General features: G+C 45.1%; 1 pseudogene; it reads left to right on the top strand.

Annotated features, from left to right (window-relative positions):
- The first annotated feature begins 2,506 nt into the window (after positions 1-2,506).
- On the top strand, positions 2,507-16,571 carry LOC148220095 (uncharacterized; annotated as a pseudogene).
- Positions 16,572-23,867: the final 7,296 nt, after the last annotated feature.

Consider the following 23,867-nt stretch of genomic DNA (forward strand, 5'->3'; position numbering starts at 1 on the left):
TTCACTCACTACCCACGAGAAATAAACCTGTAACTTTACTAGGGGAAAGAGCCTCTTTTGATATCTTAACTAGGTACATGAGGCTAGGGCCTAGGGGAATTTCACCCTAAAACCTGAGCTAGACCGGAGAAAGGGTGAAAAACCCTATTTTGGGGCTGAGTAAAAGCCATCACTATCCCCTTGTCCAGATCACTGATAAAGATATTAAACAGGACTGGGCCCAAGACTGAGCCTTGGGGACCAGCTGGATGAACTCTATTTCCCACCACTCTGTGGGCCTGGCCATCACCCAGTTTGTCACCCAGCAAACAGCCCACCCATCCAAACCATAATCAGACAGTTTCTTCAGGAGAATGATGTGAAACTCATTGCAAAATGATCAGGGAGATGCCTAGGAAGAGTCTCAGGTGAATCCAGGAGACTATAGTGGAGGACTATTCAGTTTTCCAATCAATTTGCTTAAAAAACTCTGCAAAACCGTAATAAAAAACAAACAAACAAACAAACAGAAAAAGCAGACCAATCAAACACACAAAAAACCCCAACCAATAATCCCCAAAGGGACAAAAAAGGACACAAAAAAAAAGCCCACAAAAAACCCACCCAAAACTGAAAAAAAACCCCAAACCCAACACATCAAAAAATCAGCGTGAAGGTTTTAAGTAACTTTAAAACTAACAAAACAAAACAAAAAAACCTAGGAAGTCACATTTCAAAAGGTGCTGTCCCAGCCTCTTCTCTCAGCAGGGAGGACATCCTGAAGAGGAGCCAGTTGGACGAAAGCGGGACAGGGCAGCACCTGGGCCATTGTCACAGGACGGCCCTGTGGCTGCCCCATTGCCAAAACCTGGACACATAAATCAAACACAGGTATGCACATGTGCTTAGACACAGCAAAAATATATTTGTCTGAAAAGAATACTGGTCCATTTATACCACTGGAAAGAGCATAATGCCTCATCTCAGCTTTCTTTTCAGTCATTACAAATGTTTCAAAAATATAGGAGTGCAAAAAATGGAAATATCCAAGATCAACATGAGGACCAATAACAAAGATTCCATTTTTGAAACTGCATTGGGAATCCTCTGCAGAAATTGACTCAGAGCTCTAAGATTTACAAAAAAGAGCAAGAGTATTGGCTCAATACAACACAGTGTCTGGAGACTTCAGCTGGTTGCCTTGATTTCTCAAATATGATGGAGGAAGCACCTTAGCAACTACAGCTGCCAGTTCTCTCAGGGCCCTGACATGCCTCTGGGTGGGTCCCATGGTCTTGCATGTTCCGGTTCCTCAAGTGGTCTGAATGCTGACCTGCTACTATGGCTTAGAATAAAGTCCACCAGTCCAATAAAGTGACAGATGTGGAAATAGTGACTGGCAGTAATAATTGAGACCAACATTTGTTGAGTACCTCAGCCTTCTCCTTGTCTGTTGTCACTAGTCCTGTCTGGCTTATGGGGGTGGGGGGGAGAGGGGAGGTGTGATATGTTTCTTTTCATCTTCCTTTGCCCACTGAAATACCCATAGGTGCCTTTATTATTCTTATTTTTGGCATGCTTTCCCAAATTCAACTTCAACTGAGCCTTAGCTATACTGATCCCATCCTCACACACTCATGTGTTACCACTGTATTTTTCCCATGATTTGTCTCACTGTGTATTGTCTACATATTACCTTCTGGCATCACATCTATTAATTTTCAATAACCTTCTGGCTTTAACTTGTTTTCAAAAAAAAACCTTTTTGAACCTTTTCACCTCAGAAATTCACCTGGGAAACCCAAAATCCCCAAAATTCACCCCGAAGTCCTCTTTGGGATGCCCAGCACTCACCTCGCAACTCCCAGAATTCCACAAATTCACCCCAAAATTCACGGGGGACCCTTAAATCCCAGGGCTTCACCCCAAAATCCCACCTGCAACCCCCAAAATCCCTCAAATCACCCCCAAGACCCAGTCCCCCCAACACCTCCAAATTCACCCCAAAATCACTTCCATCCCCCTCCAAACCCATCCAGATACCCCAAAACCATCAAATTCACTCCAAGACACACCTGGGACTCCCAAAATTCATCAAAATTCCCTGGAAAATCCACCTGGCATCCCCAAAACTCACCTGAGTACACTAAAATTCACATGTATACCCTAAAATTCACCAAATTCCACCCAAAATTCTCCTGTGATCCCTAGAATTCCACAAATTCCCCCTAAAATTCAACTGGGACTCCCCACATTCTACAAATTCACCCCAGTCCTGGGGTACAATGCAAAAATGTGTCTTCTATCACCATCTGTTAAAATGTGGGAGGGGTGGTGATCCTTATCTCTGTGGGAGATATCCTCTGCTGATGTATTGGGAATCCAAATTGCCCTGGGATTCTGGAAATAATATCAAACTGGCCTGAAGGTGAGACTTTTGGATTGTCTTCTGAAGAAGAAGAGGAGCAAGTGGCACGTGCTGAGGAAGCCCCACGATATAATGAGCTACCGGAGACTGAAAGACGATATGCCGTCTTCACGGATGGTTCCTGCCGAATTGTAGGCACTAACCGGAAATGGAAAGCTGCACTATGGAGCCCCACACGACAGGTTGCACAAGCTACCGAGGGACAAGGTGGATCGAGTCAGGTCGCAGAGCTAAAAGCCGTCCAGGTGGCTTTTGGATATTGCTGAAAGAGAGATGTGGCCAAGGCTTTATCTCTACACTGACTCATGGATGGTAGCTAATGCTCTGTGGGGATGGCTGGATCCCTGGAAAAAGGCCAACTGGCAGTGCAGAGGGAAATCCATCTGGGCAGCTGAGATTTGGCAGGACATTGCTGCCCGAGTAGAGAAATTGACCATAAAGGTTTGACACGTGGATGCACATGTACCCAAAAGCCGGGCTAATGAAGAACATCACAACAACGAGCAGGTGGACCGAGCTGCCAAAGTGAAAGTATCACAGGTAGATCTAGACTGGCAGCACAAGGGAGAATCATTCCTAGCTCGTTGGGCCCATGATGCCTCTGGTCATCAGGGGAGAGATGCAACATACCGATGGGCCCGTGACCGAGGGGTGGACCTTACCATGGACAGCATCTCACAGGTCATCCACGACTGCGAGACCTGTGTCGCAATCAAACAGGCCAAGCGGGTGAAGCCTCTGTGTTACGGTGGACGATGGTCAAAGTACAGGTATGGGGAAGCCTGGAAAATTGACTACATCACCCTTCCCCAAACCCACCAGGGCAAGCGCTACGTACTGAGCATGGTGGAAGCAACTACAGGATGGTTAGAAACCCACCCTGTGCCTCATGCCACTGCCCAGAACACCATCTTGGGCCTAGAAAAACAAGTCCTTTGGAGGCATGGTACCCCTGAGAGAATTGAATCAGACAAGGGAACCCATTTCAAGAACGGCCTTATCAACACCTGGGCCAAAGAACATGGTATTGAATGGATATATCATATCCCTTACCACGCGCCAGCTTCCGGGAAAGTTGAAAGGTCTAATGGACTCCTTAAGACTACTTTGAAAGCACTAGGTGGTGGAACCTTCAGAAATTGGGAAATGAACTTGGCCAAAGCCACCTGGATGGTTAACACCCGAGGGTCCATCAATCGAGCCGGTCCTGCCCACTCTGAACCCCTGCACACAGTGGATGGGGACAAGGTCCCTGAGGCACACATGAAAGGTATTTTAGGAAAGACTGTTTGGATTAATCCCACCACAGGCAAAGGCAAACCGATCCATGGGATTGTTTTTGCTCAAGGACCTGTTTGCACTTGGTGGGTAATGCAGAAAGATGGGGAAACCCATTGTGTACTGCAAGGAGACCTAATTTTTAGTGAGAACTGTTGGTAAGGTTTCATTTTATATTATATATCTGTAACAGGGTACTGGTTTGGGTATGATGTAGATGGTAATAGAATAAGGGGTGGATTAGGTCCTGGGGTACAATGCAAAAATGTGTCTTCTATCACCATCTGTTAAAATGTGGGAGGGGTGGTGATCCTTATCTCTGTGGGAGATAGCCTCTGCTGATGTGCCATCTGATAAGATCAGGGGGATGATCATCGTTATCTTTTCACAACCCATCCTTCCACCAGAAGATATATTCTATTAATGGGACATTAAGTCCGCTTGTGTGACTGATAAGATTACATCATCCCATTGGGAGATGCTCCAGCCAGGGGGAGGAGCCAAACATTTCCTACCTAGATAAAAACTGAGATTTGGAACACCAAGGCAGTCCTTTCCACTGCATCCCAGAGAAAGGTCTGACCTTTTTCCACATCATCTCTGGATCTTTGGAGGAAAACTGCACCTTCTACAGGAGCACTGCTTCAACTGAACCACATCTGTCATCCAGGAGGACTGCAGCCACCATTTATACGGACTGCTACCAACACCCTGACTGACAGGGTGTCAGGTTGTATTTCTGACTTTGTTGGTGGTTTTTTCTTTTATATTATTGCATGTATTTTATTTTTTCTCTTTTCTCCTATAAAATTGTATAACTGACTTGGAGTCTCTCACTCATTTTATTTCAAACCAACACAACCCCAAACCTCGCTCCCCGGGATCCCCCAAAATTCCAAAAATTCTCCCCCAAAATCAACCTGGGACCCCTCAAAACTCACCTGGATCTCCCCAAATCCCCCCTCCCCTGTCCGCAATTCACCTGGGAATCCCCAAATCCCCAGAATTCAACCCAAAATTCACCTGGGACCCCAAAAACCTCCAAATTCGCTCCAAAATGATTGGCAGCTTTACACACTCCATTTTCCCACAAAAGGATGGAGAGCCCTGTGCGCTTCGTATACAAACTTAACGGAAAATACCTTTCTATTCATTCTCAGCAAAAAGACTTCCTATTCCTCCTTCTTTTGGACAAAACTGCCTTAACTTTCAAAATTATTCTCTTGCTCACTTGCCTGCATAATGCTTAGTCCCTGTTCTGCATGCTCATTTTCTTCACTTTTACAAGGAATCCTCTCCTCATCTTCTTCTTCCTCTGCTTCTTCCATTTCCTGTGCCTAGATCTCGTTTCTCTGTTAGATTTGTTTCTCCAGCTGATTTTTGACAACTGTCCCTATCTTGTGGCACCGCTCGCTCGAGAGAGGTGATTGTCCTGCTCTGCTCTGGGCTGGGACTGTGCTCTCTTCAAGCCCTGCGGGCAATTTTGGATGTCACAACGTCAGAAAGACCTCAGGCTATTGGAGAAATGTCCAAAGGAAGGACACAGAGATAGTGAAGAGGCTGGAGGGGAAGCCATACAAAGAGTGGCTGAGGGCATTTGGTTCAGCTGCAGAGAGGACACTGAGCTCACACCTCACTTGGGACCTCTCAGCTCATCTCAAGGGCAGCACAGGGACAGCTTTGCTCTCTGCTCTCTGCGACCAGGGACAGGAGCCAAGGGAATGCCAGGAGCTGTGTCAGGGGACGATTAGGCTGGCTATCAGGGAAAGGCTTTTTTCCTCAGAGGCTGGTCAGGCACTGAATAGGTTCTCCAGGCAATGGGCACAGCTCCAAGGCTGCCAGAGATCCAGGAACGTTTGTCCAATGCTCTCAGGGATGCAGAGGGTGGGACTGTTGGAGTGTCTGTGCAGGGACAGGAGTTGGACTTGGACGATCCCTAGGGGTCCCTTCCGACTCAGGAAACTCTTACCATTTTCCCCTCTTTCCTCTCCTTGCACAATGCTCTCAGCTTACTGTTCCACCGTATGTTCCACTTCTAAAACCTCAGCTACTTCTTTCCAGTTCAAGCACAGTTCTACTGGTTGCAATCCAAAGATATACCGATTGAAAAACAACCAAAAAGAAACACCTGTTTGGAATGTCGTGGTCTTATTTGGATCTCGAACTATGAAGTCGATTGTGCCTTGCAAGTTCGAAAAGCAAAACAACAACAAAAACCACCCACCAAACCGTTTTAACACAGGGATTTGCTTTCTTCTAAGAAATCCATATCCCTTCTCAAAATGGATCTATTTCAGTAAGAGATCATCTTGAATAGATCACTTACTATCTAAAGAACTTGGATCACTCAAATCCGTAATGATAAGCCTGTTACCTTGTTGTTTTCTGTTCCAAAGGCAAATGAATTTGCTCAATTGCCATTTGTAACAAGGACAGAGTTCAAAGTGCTGCTCTGAGAAATGTTTTGGTTTCCCTCTCCTATCTCTATCAAAAGCACTTTCTTCAATGGCTGAAACAATACTTGAAAGAGTCTGAATTTTAAAGGTCATGAAAATTTTCTCAAAAGTGAAAAATTAATATAGCAGTCGGGTTTTAAACCAACGGGAATTTTTGTTTTACCTGTTTGAAGATTTCCTTCACACCAAAATGTTGGCTGATGGATACCTAGAAGAAATCAATTCCCACAAAATGCTTCTGGGTAAGCCATTACGTCATCCATTAAAATTTGCTTCAGTTTCCCGTTCCTGTCCAATTGAAGGTCCCTGTTTAAGAGACTCAAGTACAGAGAGAAATAAAATTAAATATGACTACAGTACCTTTAAATCTAAATCGAACTTCCTGATCAATCTCATAAAACCTTTAGGCTAAATGTTGCCATTGATCTGTTTCTACTGAACACAATCACGTCCTGCCTTGTTAGAGATTAGTTCATTACAAAGAAAGAAATGCACAGAAGTTAAAATATTTCCAAAGAAGCATTTGACATCCTTCCTTTTGAATGGGGAACCATTCCAACACTGTTGGCGGCCTAGTAAGAGCTCTGGCTCTGCAGCCTGTCTATAGAAAACTACCTTAGTTATGTTAAAGGTCTGTTCAAGGTTACCGTGTCCTAGGCGTGACTATAGGAGAAAAACAAAATCATAAATTTTGACATTGAGATAAGCAAGAACAAAGGAAAAGACATCTGGGGAAGCAAGATCCTGTTTAGTTGATATACCTTGTCCACTTCAAAGAGTATCTTATGCAATAACTAGACTGTAGAAAAATAGATCTTAGATGAACCAATAGAATTACTATTAACATATATACGTCTTTTGTGTAACCAATCGTACTCTTTGTAAGAAACTCTAAGTAACCACTGAAAACATATAAAAATCATCTCTTTGTTAAAAATAAAGACTCGGCTCTTTGCATTCATATTGAGTGCGTGTTATTGATTCCTGTTCTCCGGCATGAAGACCCCAGAATCTTGGTGACCCCGACGTGATGATCCGAAGGGGCCAGACTGCTTAACAGACAGACTTTTATGTGGAGGGTCTCTGTGCGTGCCGCCTAGGAGATGGTTGACTGCCTGCAGCGGTTGCGACCGGGCGTCCGAGAGAGGCGCGAGTGGCCACTGTCGACCAGTGAGTCGGAGCCTTAGACGGCTGTTAAAAATTTGCGGGATGGGAAACACGGTGTCAGCTATCTAGAAGGCTACTGTTGATGCCTTAATGGAACTTGCCCAAAAGAAAGGAGAGACTGTTGATCGGTCTTCGCTCGTGAATTTACTGTATTGGGCTAAACGTCGTGGTTTTTTAAAAGACTCTACCGATGTTTTTAAAGAGACTACTTGGCAAGAAGTCGGGGCAGATTTGTGGGAAGCTATACAAACTGGGAATAAGGAGGTAAAATCCTTAGCTCCTATGTACCGGCAGCTGCGCATGTTAATTGAACAAATGGGTGCTGAAATTGAGCTGGAACTAGCAGCATAGACCATGGTCACTGCCGTTGCTGGTAAACTCACCCAAGAGTCTGCTACTGTCCCACCCGCGTACATGTCAGCCCCTGCGGCCCGTGGCCCCTATGATGATTTAATACCACCCTGGGACCCTACCGATGTTCATAATGTGCCATCCTTTGCACCCCCGGCACCTACGGCACCCTCTGCGCCCTCGGTACCTACGGCACCCCCAGTAACAAGGAGCGTAGCGCCCGCTAATCCCACTAATACTGACTCCGTGTTGCATCTGCCCTCACCTTCCACTTTCAACCCAGCGACTGTGCCTCTTCCCGAAGAAACAGAAATGGACACGGACGATTTACAGTCCACACTGCAAAAGCAGACTGAAACCATGCATGAACTGTTAGGTGAAATGAAGCGGCTTGATAAGGGTTCCAAAAGTAAAACTATTCGGGAAGCATATAAAAAGGCCCATAACGCCATTCTCTCCGGCCTCAAAACTTTAGAGGAAAATTCTTTTTCTGCACTGAATACTTCTACATCTCAACGCCGACAGAACATTATCAATTTGGTTAAGCTGGGGAGTGGGATATGCCTACTGCAAATCAATTTCTAACATCTAAAGGTTTACCCCCAATAATGCCTTCTGAATTTGAAAACACAAATGTTTCTCATTCTACAGAAAAGGAAGGGACGGGATTGTTAACTACCTTTAATGACTCTTTTCAGCGTTGGTGGAACAAAGGAGGCTCAGGAGGCTCAGGAGGCTCGGGAGGCTTGGGAGGCTCGGGAGGCTCAGGGAAAGGTCCTGACAAAACTTCCATCCCCAAAGACCCTTCTTTTGACATGAATAAGAGGTGGAAAGGAGTGGTAACAAATGCTGAGTTGACAGGAGATTTTCAGTTTGTCTCAGCTCCGGTGGTGCGAGGAACTGGTGGTAATAATGCTTGGCAGCCCTTAGACTGGCAAATGATAGCAAGGGTTCAAAAATCTGTAATGGACTACGGTGTTGATAATCGCTTGGTAAGGCGACAAGTAGAAGCATTGCTAAAATATCAAGAACTCGTCCCTGCTGACCTTAAGGCTATGTTTGAACTTAGGACTAGGACCTACTAGTTGTCTGTTATTTTTAGCAAAGTGGCAACAAAGATTGGAGCTTAAACAATTAGATAATGTCAATTTGCCGCAAGGTGATCCTCTACGCTTTGCCACGCTAGATGTGCTTATGGGAAATGGTCAATTCATCGATCCACAAAGACAGGCAATGTTAGGGGCTCGCATTTTAGCTCAAAGCAAGTCTGCTGCTTTAGAAGCTTTTAACAACTTGCCCCAAGTAGGTAAGCCTGGACAACCTTATTTACATATTCAGCAAAAGGAAGATGAATCCTTTTTGTCTTTTGTGGACAGGATTAAAGAAGGAGTAGAGGTAGCACCAGATATCCCTCCTGATATGAAAGGTACTTTAGTAAAAGAAATAGCTATGCAAAATGCAAATGCAACCTGCAAGCGATTATTAGCAGCATTACCAGCTCATAGGACAATAATACAAATGATTGAACAATGTTCACGAGCCCCTTTAGAAATTGAAAAGGACAAAGCTCGAATTCATGCTGCTGCTTTAGCTGCAGCCATTACTCAAGCACACAAGCAAGGGAACGGGGACAAAGGCCCTCCCAATACACGCTAAAATTGCCATCATACCGGACATATTAGAAAGCATTGTCTTTCACGTTTGGCAAAACAACAACAAAATAACAATACGAACCTCACATCTACATCATTTGTCGGCACTTGCCGCCGATGCGAAAAGTTTGGCCACAAGGCAAATGAATGCCGATCAAATTTAAAAAGGATGGGACACGGTTGGCGGGAAACGAGATGAGCTGTAAGGGGGGGCGCTGCGAACAAAAAGAACCCCTCAGTAGCCATGGCTGTGTCTACAACATGCTCCCCACCACAAAAAGGAGCGCTTGAGTCGATTTGGTAACTAGAGACTCCGTGACTATTTTTGATGATTCTGTTACCGTCATCGAGAGTACTACCAAAGGTCCACTAGGTGGCGGTATGGCCGCATTATTGCTAGGGAGATCGTCGGCCACTTTAGACAGCATTTTCGTTTTACCTGGTGTAATTGATGCTGATTATAGTGGTGTTATCAGAATAGTAGTGAAAGTCTTTTCCCCACCAATGTTCATTCCACAAGGTAGTGTAATTGCTCAACTTGTTCCTTTTCTTCCCCAGGTTCCAACAGCTACTAATTCACAAAGATCTGGTGGTTTTGGTAGTACCGGACCCTTAATTGCCTTTGCTCAAGTCATGACTAGTGATAGACCGACCCGGCAAGTAACCGTAAAATTGTATTCTGATAATATCGATGATTCCGAAATGCTTGAACATTCAATGATGCTAGACACTGGGTCAGATGTCACCATAATACCACTAACTGCTTGGCCTCAGCAGTGGCCCACTACACTCTTAAATGAGCAAATCTTAGGAGTTGCTGGAACCACCTGTACTTTACAAAGTCAGGAATTCATAGAAATTACTGATAAAGAGGGAAACAAGGCTGTAGTAAAACCTTATGTACTAGACACTCCTCTTTGGATCCTTGGTAGAGACACGCTTAGTCAATGGAATGTCATTTTAACCAACCAACATTTTCAGGGGAGGCCACTGAGCCGATAGGTGCTCGACCCACTATACAACTAACATGGAAATCTGACCAACCAGTATGGGTGGCTCAGTGGCCCATCACTAAAGATAAATAAGAGCATCTCCATTCATTAGTACAAGAACAATTAGCCTTTGGTCATTTACAACCTTCTATGAGTCCCTGGAATACCCCCGTTTTTGTTATACAAAAAAAAGTCGGGAAAATTGAGATTTTTACATGACTTAAGGGCAGTCAATAATCAAATGCACTCTTTAGGAATTCTGCAACCAGGTTTGCCATCGCCAGCTGGTTTACCAAAAAACTATCACCTGTTTATTATTGATATCAAAGATTGCTTTTTTAGCATTCCGTTGCACCCTGAAGATACCAAACGATTTGCATTTAGTGTGCCCTCCATTAATCACAGTGCACCTATGAAAAGATATGAGTGGGTGGTACTCCCTCAAGGTATGAAAAATAGTCCTACAATTTGTCAATGGTTTGTAGACCAAGCCTTACATCAATGGAGACTTAATAATCCAAATTTTCTAACATATCATTATATGGATGACATTTTAGTCGCAAATGAATTTCCATTACCCCACTTAAAACAAAAGGAATTATTGCTAGAATTAGAAAAGTGGGGATTGAAAGTGGCAGAAAAAAAGGTGCAATTCTCCGACCCTTGGTCTTACTTGGGCTTTAAAATAACACAAGCTCGCTTTGTGCCTCAAAAGGTAACTTTACATGCAAATATTGAAACAGTCAATGATGTGCAAAAGCTTCTAGGAGACATTCAAAGCATACGTACATGGGCAGGTATTTCAAATCAAGACTTAGATACTTTAAGAAAATTGTTACAAGGTTCAAAGGACATTAATGATAAAAGGGAATTAACCCAAGAAGGGAAACAAGCCCTGGAAATAATTGCTAAAAGTTGCATTGTACAACTGCTTTTAGGTTTGATCCTACCATACCAATAAACCTTTATATCATTAACTACCCTGCTGAACAAATGGCTATAATTGGGCAGGAATCATTCAAGACTTTCTTCTTATTGGAATGGGTGTTTTTAGCATGTAGCCCCACTTCCTCTGTTACAAGACGTATTGATCATTTAGGATCCTTAATTCTGAAAGCACGCCAACGAGTGCATACTGTTTTTGGAGTTGATGCATCTTCTCTTTATGTGCCCATAAATAATTTGTCTCTTTGCACTGAATGGCAATCACTATCGTATACATTCACTACAGCCACTATTGGCTTAGAACTTGATAATCATTATCCGTCACATGCCTTGTTTTCCACTAACCTCCCACTAAAAGGTCAAACATTGCGAAACTCTAAGCCAATTCCCAATGCGATCACTGTTTTTACTGATGCCAGTGGAAGGACCAAAAGGTTCGGATATGCAATATGGAAAAATGGCAACTGGGATGTCGTAGTTTACCAAAATCTGGAAGGATCAGTGCAATTACTTGAACTCAAGGCTGTAACCTTAGCTATTCAACACTTTGACTTTCAAGAAATTAATCTCGTTAGCCTTTCCTTGTTTGTTGCCTCTATCTTGGAAAGAATTGAGGAACGCATTAATAGGTCGAATCTCAAACTCCTTATTTTATCATGAACTCATTCTTCTAGTAAATGTAATTAATATCAGGCACCATGCCTTTTTCTCAACACATATCCGCAGCCATCTCAATCTACCAGGGTTTTTATCAGAAGGAAACGCCAAAATTGACCAAATCGTATCCTCACCAGCCATTGGACTCAGTAATTTTGACCTTGCCGTTGCCTCTCATGCCTTTTTTCACCAGTCAGCATTAAGCCTACAGAAGGAATTCCATCTAACAAAACGACAGGCACGAGGTATCATAGCATGTTGTCCTGATTGTGCAAAACTACCCCCAATCCAGTTACAAGGAGTGAACCCTCGTGGTCTCCACCCTAGAACATTGTTTCAATCAGATGTCACAATCGTGCCATCATTTGGACGCTCTAAACATGTACATGTCACTGTTGATACCTGTAGCAGACTAGTATGGGCAATGCCTATGATAAACGCCAAAAGTAAGGCAACCTGCAGACACTGGTTAGAAGCTTTTGCAGTGCTTGGTGTCCTACAACAAATAAAAACAGATAACGGTCCTAATTATGTTAGTTCTACTTCACGTGAGTTCCTACGTAGATGGAACATTACCCATGTCACAGGAGTACCTCACAATAGTACTGGGCAAGCTATTGTAGAACGCAAACATCAAGACCTTAAACGCCTTTTCTCTGCTTTACAAAGGGAGGGGAATGTCACCCTCTCTCCACAAGAAATCGTAGCAAAAACATTGTATGTCCACAATTGGAAAATGTGGATGGAACGCCCTGAGCTAAAAACCCAAATGTTGCCCATTACACTGCATTTTTGCAAGGATGAATCTTTGACTGTTCATAAGATACAAGTATCTGTATGGGAACCCCAATCACAACAATGGACTGGTCCCCACCAATTATTGACATGGGGACGGGGTTATGCTTGTGTATTAACAGGTGCTAAACCTAATTGGATCCCAGCCAAGTGGGTCAAGCCTTGGATATCAAAGATTGAGGAAACTGGAGAAGACACGGAGCCAAATTCAACGGTGGATGAATAGAGTGCAAGATCTCATCCCGATCCTAATCATTATTCTCAAGGAACCAATAAGAACACACCCTAATATCCCAGACTTTCCAGATGTGATTGATTTGCGTAGACTAGTACAGAAATATCTTAGGTCTAGAATACAAGAAGTATTATTTCCTCGTTGCGGTTGTGTAGTATGGAAATTAGGAACTTTCTTATGTGGAAATTGTAAAAGGGAGTATAACTCCAGTGATATTTATACTTGCTTTTATGGATGTAATGAATGTCAGGAACGCCAATCAGTAAGACCTTTAGAATCACTTAGAAAGTGGTTAAAACTGCCTGACTTAACTGTTAGTGAAGCTATAAGCCTATTTGAATCAATAGAAGAAAGGAATTTAACATTGCATGCGTGGTATATTTTAAATTATACAAAGCTAGTTGAGACTGCTTGGTGTACTATTATTATATCTAGCCAATATACTGTTGCCTGCAAAATCCATAGCAATAATGATGCTAATTAAGCTACTAACACTATGTTTGACTCTTACCCAGTGCTTTTCGCAATCAATCAACCTCCCTCAAGAGAACTTCTGGATCGCTTGGGCCAACAAAACTGGTAACACAAATTTTTGTTTACATCTTAGTGCAGCCACTGACCCATTTAAAACTTGCCTCATTGGGTCACCGGTACAACCACAAGAAATCACTATAGCCCCCCCTATCAATTGCTCAGAAGTAAAAAACAACAGTCACTGCCTGGCAAAAATAATCAAATCTCTAAATACAACCCTGCTATGGGATCCTCAAGAGTTAAATTTACTAGACAGCCAAAAAGCAAATCACTCCGGATGTGTGTATTTTGGGCAGACTAGTTGGAACATTAACGAATCTAAAAAACAAGTCTGGCTAACCCCTCGTAAGTTTTACAATAGTAGTGAACATTGTGGATCATCCCCCTATGGGTGGGGTTCAGGTCATATTCACTTAGACATTTCTAAGCCCCTTTCCCTACCTCAAGGCCTATATTTAATCTGTGGAGATAGAGCCTGGCAAGGAATACCTCATCATGCTTATGGGGGTCCTTGTTACCTTGGCAAGTTATCTTTAATGCTACCCTCTTATAATCATTTGATTGCCTGGAACATTTCCAAAAATCGAAGGGAAAAACGACAAGTCTCGGAATTAGATGATAAATGCAATGATGAAGTGGAACTATGGAGTAGAACCGCTCGATTTTTTGCAGCGTTACTACCCCCAGTGGGAACAACACAAGCGCTAACTGAGATCCAACACCTAGCGTGCTGGACAGCTAAACAGGCCAATGTCACTACACAAGTTCTGTCCCAAATGGCTCAAGATATGAGTAGTCTCTGACAAGCTATTCTTCAAAACAGAGCAGCTATTGATTACCTTTTGTTGGCCCAAAGTAAAGGCTGTGAAGATTTTGAAGGAATGTGTTGTTTTAACTTGTCCGATCATAGTGATTCAATCCAGAAGCAGCTAGAATGGCTTCAAGATCACGCTAAGAAGATTACTGTCAATCACAACCCCCTTGATGACGGGTTAATGTCTTTTGGGATTTCTGCATGGGTAAAGGATATCCTTAAGATAGGAATTATTATTGTACTAATTGTAGTAATTGTGTTATGTATGGGACGTTGCATCATCCAGGGTTTTTCCTTTCAAATTCGACGTATGGCCAATGCTGTTCTTGAAAAGAAAGGGGGAGATGTTGGCGGCCTAGTAGGACCTCTGGCTCTGCAGCCTGTCTATAGAAAACTACCTTAGTTATGTTAAAGGGCTGTTCAAGGTTACCGTGTCCTTGGCGTGACTATAGGAGAAAAACAAAATCATAAATTTTAACGTTGAGATAAGCAAGAACAAAGGAAAAGACATCTGGGGAAGCAAGATCCTGTTTAGTTGACATACCATGTCCACTTCAAAGAGTATCTTACGCAATAACTAGACTGTAGAAAGATAGATCTTAGATGAACCAATAGAATTACTATAAACACATATACGTGTCCTGATTTAGGGCAAAAATGGGAGGAAACCTCTGAATGAGGTCCCTCGGGAAAAAGGAAAAGGAAAAAAAAATTGGAGAGAAGTGGAAAAAAAAGAACTGTTTATTCAACAGGCAACACACCTCCCAGCGCAACAACGGACAATATCAAACAGCAAAACCTCTCGCCATTCCGAGGAGATGGCAGATTTAGAAGAGTTCTTTCCATGGGCTGCCCGGCTCACTCAGTCTGCTCTCAGTCCCTCTGGTGCTGGGGAATGCCGCGGCCCAGGCCAGGCCCGCTGGGCCACAGGTGTGAGCTCCCGGTGCTCTTCTGGGTTTTCAGTCCAAAGCAGGTTCAAACAGTTCCAGGAAAACAGAAAAAAAATGGGGGAAAAAAAAACAACAAAAAAACAATCCAGGGGGCTTCTCTGCCTCAGCTAGCCAAAAAACTAACCAAGAGGAAATGAGAGCTCTCTCTCGCTGTCCACCGCAGACAACACAGTCTGAGAGCAGGAATGCGGGGGAGCCAGTGCAGTCTCTGATAACAAACTCTGCACTTCTTCTTCCCCCCTCTGCCCTTTCACTCCTGGAACCAGACTTAAAGTTGAAGATTTTAATATTCAACACCAAGAGAACAGACGATTTGGGGATATAGGCATCATACAGTCACCCCAAGACATTCCACCCCCTATCCCCATATCGTCAGCTTACTACCATATCTGATACACACACTAATTCTATAAACACATACATCATTATCATACACACATATATATATGCAAGGTACAGCTATAGACAGACATTAACAGTGATATTCAATAGTAATATTTACATATGGTTGACACCCAACAATTAGATCTCCCTGAGGTACAGATTGTGTTGTCCCATCCTTCTGAATTATCCACCATGTGCAACCTGGTCCTTAAGCAAAAACAATCCCATGAATGGGTTTGTCTGTATTTGAGGCAGAATTGATCCAAACTCTCTTCCCTAACAAACCCCTGGCATGCACCACTGGGACTTTATCTCCATCTACTGTATGCAAGGACTCAGACTGCGCAGGGCCTGCTGGATTTGTGGAACCTCGGGTGTTAACTAACCAAGTGGCCTTTGCTAAATGCTGCTCCCAATTCTTAAAAGATCCCTCACCCAATGCTTTCAAAGTGTTTTTAACAGTCCATTGTACCTCTCCACCTTCCCTGCAGCTGGTGCATGGTAGGGGATATGGTACACCCACTCAATACCATGTTCTTTGGCCCAGGTGTTGATAAGGTTATTCTTGAAATGAGTCCCATTGTCTGACTCAATTCTCTCAGGGGTACCATGCCTCCACAAAACTTGTTTCTCAAGGCCCAAGATGGTGTTCCGAGCAGTGGCATGAGGCACAGGGTAGGTCTCTAACCATCCAGTGGTGGCTTCCACCATGGTCAGTACATAGCGCTTACCTTGGCGTGTCTGGGGCAGTGTGATGTAGTCAATCTGCCAGGCCTCTCCATACTTATATTTGGCCCATCGCCCCCCATACCAGAGGGGCTTCACCCGCCTGGCCTGCTTGATGGCAGCACACGTCTCACAATCATGGATAACTTGAGAAATACTGTCCATGGTTAGATCCACCCCTCGGTCTCGTGCCCACTTATAGGTAGCATCTCTACCCTCGTGGCCTGAGGCATCATGGGCCCATCGAGCCAGGAACAACTCTCCCTTGTGCTGCCAGTCTAGGTCTATCTTTGACACCTCTATCTGTGCCGCCTGATCTACCTGTTTGTTGTATGGATGCTCCTCATTAGGTCTACTTTTGGGGACATGGGCATCTACGTGACGGACTTTCACAGGCAGCTTCTCTACCCGAGTGGCAATGTCTTTCCACTCGTCAGCAGCCCAAATTGATTTTCCCCTACGTTGCCAGTTAGCCTTTTTCCACCTTTCCAGCCAACCCCACAGAGCATTGGCTACCATCCATGAATCAGTGTAAAGGTAGAGCTTTGGCCACTTCTCTCTTTCAGCAATGTCCAGGGACAGCTGAACAGCTTTGACTACAGCAAGTTGACTCCATCCACCTTCTCCTTCTGTAGCTTGTGCAACCTGTCGTGTGGGGCTCCATACGGCTGCTTTCCACTTCCGGTTCATCCCCACGATGCGGCAGGAACCATCAGTGAAAAGAGCATAGCATGTTTCATCTGCTGGCAGTTGGTTATACGGTGGGGCTTCTTCAGCCCGGGTCACTTGTTCCTGTTCCTCTTCGTCGGCAAGACCGAAGTTTTCACCTTCCGGCCAGTTGGTAATTATCTCCAAAATCCCAGGGCGATTCGGGTTTCCAATACGGGCGCGTTGTGTGATGAGGGCAATCCATTTACTCCATGTGGCGTCAGTGGCATGGTGGGTAGGAGGAACCTTTGCTTTGAACATCCAGCCCAGCACTGGCAGTCGGGGTGCCAGGAGGAGTTGTGTTTCTGTGCCAACCACCTCTGAGGCAGCTTGGACCCCTTCATAGGTGGCCAAGATCTCTCTCTCCATTGGAGTATAGTTGGCCTCGGACCCTCTGTAGCTTCGACTCCAGAATCCCAGTTGTTGGCCTCGTGTGTCACCAGGCACCTTCTGCCACAGGCTCCAGGACAGACCATGGTTCCCGGCTGCAGAGTAGAGCACGTTCTTCACCTCTGGTCCCGTCCTGACTGGGCCAAGGGCTACTGCATGAACGATCTCCTGCTTGATCTGGGCAAAGGCTTGCTGCTGCTCAGGGCCCCAGTGGAAATCGTTCTTCTTGCGGGTAACCAGGAAAAGGGGGCTCACAATCTAGCTGTACTCAGGAATGTGCATTCTCCAAAAACCTATGGCACCTAGGAAAGCTTGTGTTTCCTTCTTGCTGGTTGGTGGAGACATTGCAGTGATCTTATTGATGACCTCACTGGGAATCTGGCGCCGTCCATCTTGCCACTTCACTCCCAGGAACTGGATCTCTCGGGCAGGTCCTTTGACTTTGCTTTTCTTGATGGCAAAACCAGCTTTCAGGAGAATCTGGATGATTTTCTTTCCTTTCTCAAATACTTCTGATGCTGTGTTCCCCCACACGATATCATCGAAGTACTGCAGATGTTCTGGAGCATCACCCTTTTCTAATGCAGCCTGGATCAGCCCATGGCAAATGGTGGGGCTGTGTTTCCACCCCTGGGGCAGTCGGTTCCACATGTATTGCACACCCCTCCAGGTGAAAGCAAACTGAGGCCTGCATTCTGCTGCCAGAGGAATGGAGAAAAATGCATTGGTGATGTCAATGGTGGCGTACCACTTTGCTGCCTTGGACTCCAGCTCGTACTGGAGTTCCACCATGTCCGGCAGAGCAGAGCTCACAGGTGGATTCACCTCATTTAATGCACAATAGTCTATGGTCAATCTCCATTCTCCTTCAGATTTACGCACAGGCCAGATGGGGCTGTTGAAGTGTGAGTGGGTTTTGCTGACCACCCCTTGGCTCTCCAGCTCACGGATCATTTTGTGGATGGGGACCACGGCATCTCGATTCGTCCGGTACTGCCGGCGGTGCACTGTTGAGGTGGCAATTGGCACTTGTTGCTCCTTCACCTTCAGGAGTCCTACTGCAGATGGGTTTTCTGATAGTCCTGGCAAGGTGTTCAATCGTTTAATGCCCTCTGCCTCTACAGCAACTATTCCAAAAGCCCACCTGAGTCCCTTTGGATCTTTGAAATACCCATTTTGGAGGAAGTCTATGCCCAAAATGCGTGGGGCTCCTGGGCCAGTCACAATAGGGTGTTTCTTCTATTCATTTTAAGTCAGGCTCACCTCTGCTTCCACCAAAGTAAAATCCTGTGATCCCCCTGTTATACCAGCAATAGAAACAGATTCTGTCCCCACATGTCTTGATGGGATTAGTGTGCACTGCAAACCGGATTCAACCAAGGCCTTATATTTTTGTGTTTCAGATGTGCCAGGCCAACGAATCCACACAGTCCAAAAATCACAGTTTTCCCTAGCCTCTACCTGGCTAGAGGCAGGTCCCTTCTAAGCCTGGTTATTCTTCTTTCCTCGAGCATATGTCTTGGAGGTTCCTTCAAGGGGATCGGACATATCATCATCATCATCATCATCGTAATTGGCAGTTTGGCTATGGGCAACTGGAGCTGCTTCCCTTTTAGTGGAACTCCCTCTCTGCATCTCGCTGTCCTGCAATTCAAGCACCCGTTTTACCAGAGCAGTAGTAGATTTTCCATCTCACTTCTTCATGTTTTCTCCAGAATCACGCAGGAAAGACCACAATTCAGCTCGTGAGAAGGGTCTTCTCTCCCCATCTGGGGAGCGTTTACGTTTGGGGCCAGAAGCTTTGATCCGTATAGCCGAGATTTGGAGAATGTCCTCTTTAATCTCCTCCCTGAGTCTCTTATGATTCTCCTCCATCCTATCTTCTAATTTCTGCAGACGTGTTTCCACAGCTGCAATTCTGGCATCTGTTGGGCCATGCACAGCATCTGCATATGCTCGTAGCTTCTTCGCCATATCAAGCACGGTCTCCTCCCTGTCATCCCCCTTCATTATTGCTAAAGCAGAAGAGTATTCTTGTGGCCCAAGTCGTACAATTTTTCGCCACATCACAGGTGTACATGGTACCAAGTCTGTATTCCTAGTTGTTAGGTCATCTGAAAAGACAATCTCTGCCACTGCCATTTCTCTCAAGCATTGAATCCCTTGTTCTATGGTCTTCCATTGGGTTTGCTGCATATAGAGATCGTCTGCACACAGGTATCTTTGTGCCACACTTTCCAGGACCCGTGCCCAGAGACTCTGAGGATTAGCCCCCTCATCATTCCTTGGTCAATAGCTGGATCATGTGACACAGATCCCAAATGCCTGGCTTCAGTGCCATCCAGAATTGTAGCCTCGCCTGCAGCATCCCAGAGACGGACCAGCCAACTAATTATAGATTCATCAGGTCGTCGGGTGTAATCCTTTCTCAGGCCACGAAGGTCTTTCAGAGATAGGGACTCAATATTGGCTTCTGATCCTGTGCCAGTTGCCCTGACTTCTGATTTTGTATCGGAAGCCTGCCTTGAGGGCCCTTCCCCCTCATCATCATTGTCCACTGGCCGATCAGTTTTGCTGGTGTGTTTTCTTCCTGCAGCAACTGCCAGTGGCTTAGGTTTACTATCTGGTTTAGCTACAGCCTGAGTGACTGGAGTATTGGCTGGTTTATCTCCCTGCCCCCCTGCCTCTCTCTGCTGCCCTACAGTATCTAGCAGTGTGCGATAAGCATATGCTAAGGCCCAGCTTATTGCAATGATCCTTTTCTCATTAGAATCATCATGACACTTTTCTTCCAGGTATTTCCCCACCTCGTCTGGGTTCTGAATTTGTTCATGTGAAAATTCCCAGGCTGGGGGATCAGAAAATTTCTTCAGTGTTCAGCCCATTCTCTCCCATTCCCCACACCACTCAGAATTTTCCACACCTGGGCCTACTCCTGGGTCAGGGGTCCCATCAGCTCCTCTGGACACCTCAGCCCTCACTCTAGAGAGGCTGCAGACTGTGTAGAGGAAGCTTACTAGATTAAATACCAGGACTGCAGTTTCCTTGACATTCAGGGGAAACTGAACATCCTCAAAAATTGACTTAACAGATTCAAGGGAGAAAAAAGAAAGCAAAGGCTGAAAAGCCTCATCCCCTGCTCCTCCTCTAACAAACTGTGTGCAATTACTAATGAACCCCCAAAACATGCTATTAGAACTGGGATGCAGGGTAGGACAAAGAAACCATAAACCATAGATACCTAGAACAAACTCCAGTAGATTTATGAACTTTCTATAAATCATTATCACTGAGCCCAGCACAATAGCTATTCTAATTTGTGCTCCTCTACTGAAAAAACTGCACGTTAGGGACACTACTGGAGCTATCTCTGGATAAGAAAATAAGCCTAGAGACCAGAAAGGTATTAAAACCTCAAAAAAGCCTAGGGACCCGAGACCCATAAAGGCCTCTACCCCGACAGACACAGCAGACATTATGACTTCAAACAACATGGTTACTGACTGCTTTACCCCAATACAGAGTAGATATAATCAAAATGCAATCAGAACAGGTTTTTTTTCCACTTTCTCAAGCCCCGCGTTTGGGCGCCAAAAGTATCTGTCCTGGTTTAGGGCAAATTTGGGAGGAAACCTCTGAATGAGGTCCCTCGGGAAAAAGGAAAAGGAAAAAAAAATTGGAGAGAAGTGGAAAAAAAAGAACTGTTTATTCAACAGGCAACACACCTCCCAGCGCAACAATGAACAATATCACACAGCAAAACCTCTCGCCATTCCGAGGAGATGGCAGATTTAGAAGAGTTCTTTCCGTGGGCTGCCCGGCTCACTCAGTCTGCTCTCAGTCCCTCTGGTGCTGGGGAATGCCGCGGCCCAGGCCAGGCCCGCTGGGCCACAGGTGTGAGCTCCCGGTGCTCTTCTGGGTTTTCAGTCCAAAGCAGGTTCAAACAGTTCCAGGAAAACAGAAAAAAAATGGGGGAAAAAAAAACAACAAAAAAACAATCCAGGGGGCTTCTCTGCCTCAGCTAGCCAAAAAACTAACCAAGAGGAAAGGAGAGCTCTCTCTCGCTGTCCACCGCAGACAACACAGTCTGAGAGCAGGAATGAGGGGGAGCCAGTGCAGTCTCTGATAACAAACTCTGCACTTCTTCTTCCCCCCTCTGCCCTTTCACTCCTGGAACCAGTCTTAAAGTTGCAGAATTTAATATTCAACACCAAGAGAACAGACGATTTGGGGATATAGGCATCATACAGTCACCCCAAGACAATACGTCTTTTGTGTAACCAATTGTACTCTTTGTAACAAACTCTAAGTAACCACTGAAAACGTATAAAAATCATCTCTTTGTTAAAAATAAAGACTCTGCTCTTTGCATTCATATTGAGTGCGTGTTATTGATTCCTGTTCTCCAGCATGAAGACCCCAGCAAACACTGCTTACATAAGAGGTCAAATTACTGTCTTCCATGTTAGTTCTGCACTGTGCTCAGCGGAGCCTTTCTGGTTTATTGGCCTTTGACTTGGACATAAAGCTGAGTCTTGATTCAAGAAAAATCAATATTCACACTTGTTTTCATTTACACGGGCATTGGCTTGGTCTCCTAAACAAAGAGAATGATGGGGAATTTATGTCGGTGTTCAGATAGGTAACATTCTTTTTCCGCAACCTGGCATTGTATTTTCACTTGGTCTGTTACCGCTGGCTTTGTTTTAACGGCTCAAATTATCAGGAAGGGTATCAAACCTCCAGCTCTAACCACAGTCCCACTGCGAGGTGTGTGAAGGTATGTGCATCTGCCCCTCAGGTCCATACTGCTCTTCTAAAGTGCCTCTGATCGAGCAGGTAGGAAAGACTGTTGCATTTCCTAGATGCATTGTAAATGGTACATTCCGTGACACCTGCTATGCCCTGTAGCTTGGTCCCTCTCCCCTTCTGGCCATACAGGGCTGGCTGGGATCCAATTTCTCCCAGACCCCCTTTTCAGATCCTAGAAAAGATCTGTGCCCCCTGACCTCTGTCTCTTTTTCTCTTGCTCCCTCTTTTCCTCACTACCCATGAGAAATAAACCCTGTAACTTCATCAGGGAAAAGAGCCTCTTTTGTTATCTAATTTACATCCATGAGGCAAGGGCCCCGGGAGCCATCACGCTAACACCTGAGCTAGACCAGAGGAAGGGCGAAGAACCCCATTTTAGGGCTGAGAAAAAGCCTCAGTTGGCGCCCAACTTGAATGGTCTCTACAGAGCACCCCACATTCGGCTGTGACTCCTCTTTTTGGGATTCAAGAAGCCTTGGAGATGATAAACTAGCTTAAATTTCTTTAACCTGCATTTTGTGCAGTTCGATGACCATTAAGCACGAACCGGGAGCCTGTCAGAAGCCCAGACAGGTCGGTTCTGGATGTAGACCCACTACAGTTACTCAGATGCCTCTGCCTGCAAGAAAAAAAAAGTTCAGTGGAAGCCTCCTTTCGCGGCGGGTGGGTTTCTGAAGCTCTGCGGGGGGTTCTCACCGGTGGCATTTGGCTGGCGTGGCGCCGCTCTCGAGGAGAGAGACGGCGCGGGCGTGTGCGAGGCATGCGCGCCGCTCAGTGTGCCCGCAGCAAAGTTGTGTGGTGCGCGGACGGGGGGCGCTGGACGCAGTCACCCAGGCGCAGCAGCAGGCAGGCAGATTTGATCGGTTTCAAAGCGGTGGCACGGAGGTTTTTTTTGCGGTTTTTTGCTGTTTTTGCGGGTTTTTGTGGCGGGTTCAGTCCCTACAGCGCTGCGGGTGCCACGTGGGTTTTACCGACAGAAACGGCAAAATTAACATCGGCTCCGCATCCAGTAAAGCCTGAAAAACGTAGTGTACCCGGCACGTTTTAACAACTAACTCTCTTCCTGTGTTTTTAACTGTAGTCGGGTAGATATAGTGGCAAATTGCTAAACATCATGGGCTTACAGCAATCTGCCTTACAAAAGAGTATAAGAAACCAACTAAGGGAAATATTAAGTTCAGGAAATGTTTTAATATCTAAGAAAAAATTAGCCTGTTTTGCCAGCTGGCTGTCTGTTGAAAAATCTGACCTTGAATTGCAAAATATGAATTCGATTTTATTTTGGGACGAAATAGGGGATTTATTAACTTTAAAAGTGGAAAATGGAGATAAAACAGCTTCTGCATTCCTCCTGATTTTCATAGAAATTCGGAAACTTAATTCAGACAGAAAACAGCAGGGAGCAGCAGCAAAACGGTTCAGACTCACCTTTCCTTATCCCAAAATCCTATAACCCGGACCTGGAGGGGACCCACGGGTCTCCCTGGGGGGTGCAGGACGCCCAGCACTGCTGTGGCTGCTCTGAGTCCCTGGGTCCTCCCCGGTATCCCGGTTCTGATAATTTTTCGAAAATTGTCAGCCCTTCTTCCTTATTCCCTGCCCCTCTGGGGAACG

Source organism: Sturnus vulgaris, chromosome W, assembly GCF_052056855.1.
Source record: "Sturnus vulgaris isolate bStuVul1 chromosome W, bStuVul1.hap1, whole genome shotgun sequence".
NCBI classification, from domain to species: domain Eukaryota; kingdom Metazoa; phylum Chordata; class Aves; order Passeriformes; family Sturnidae; genus Sturnus; species Sturnus vulgaris.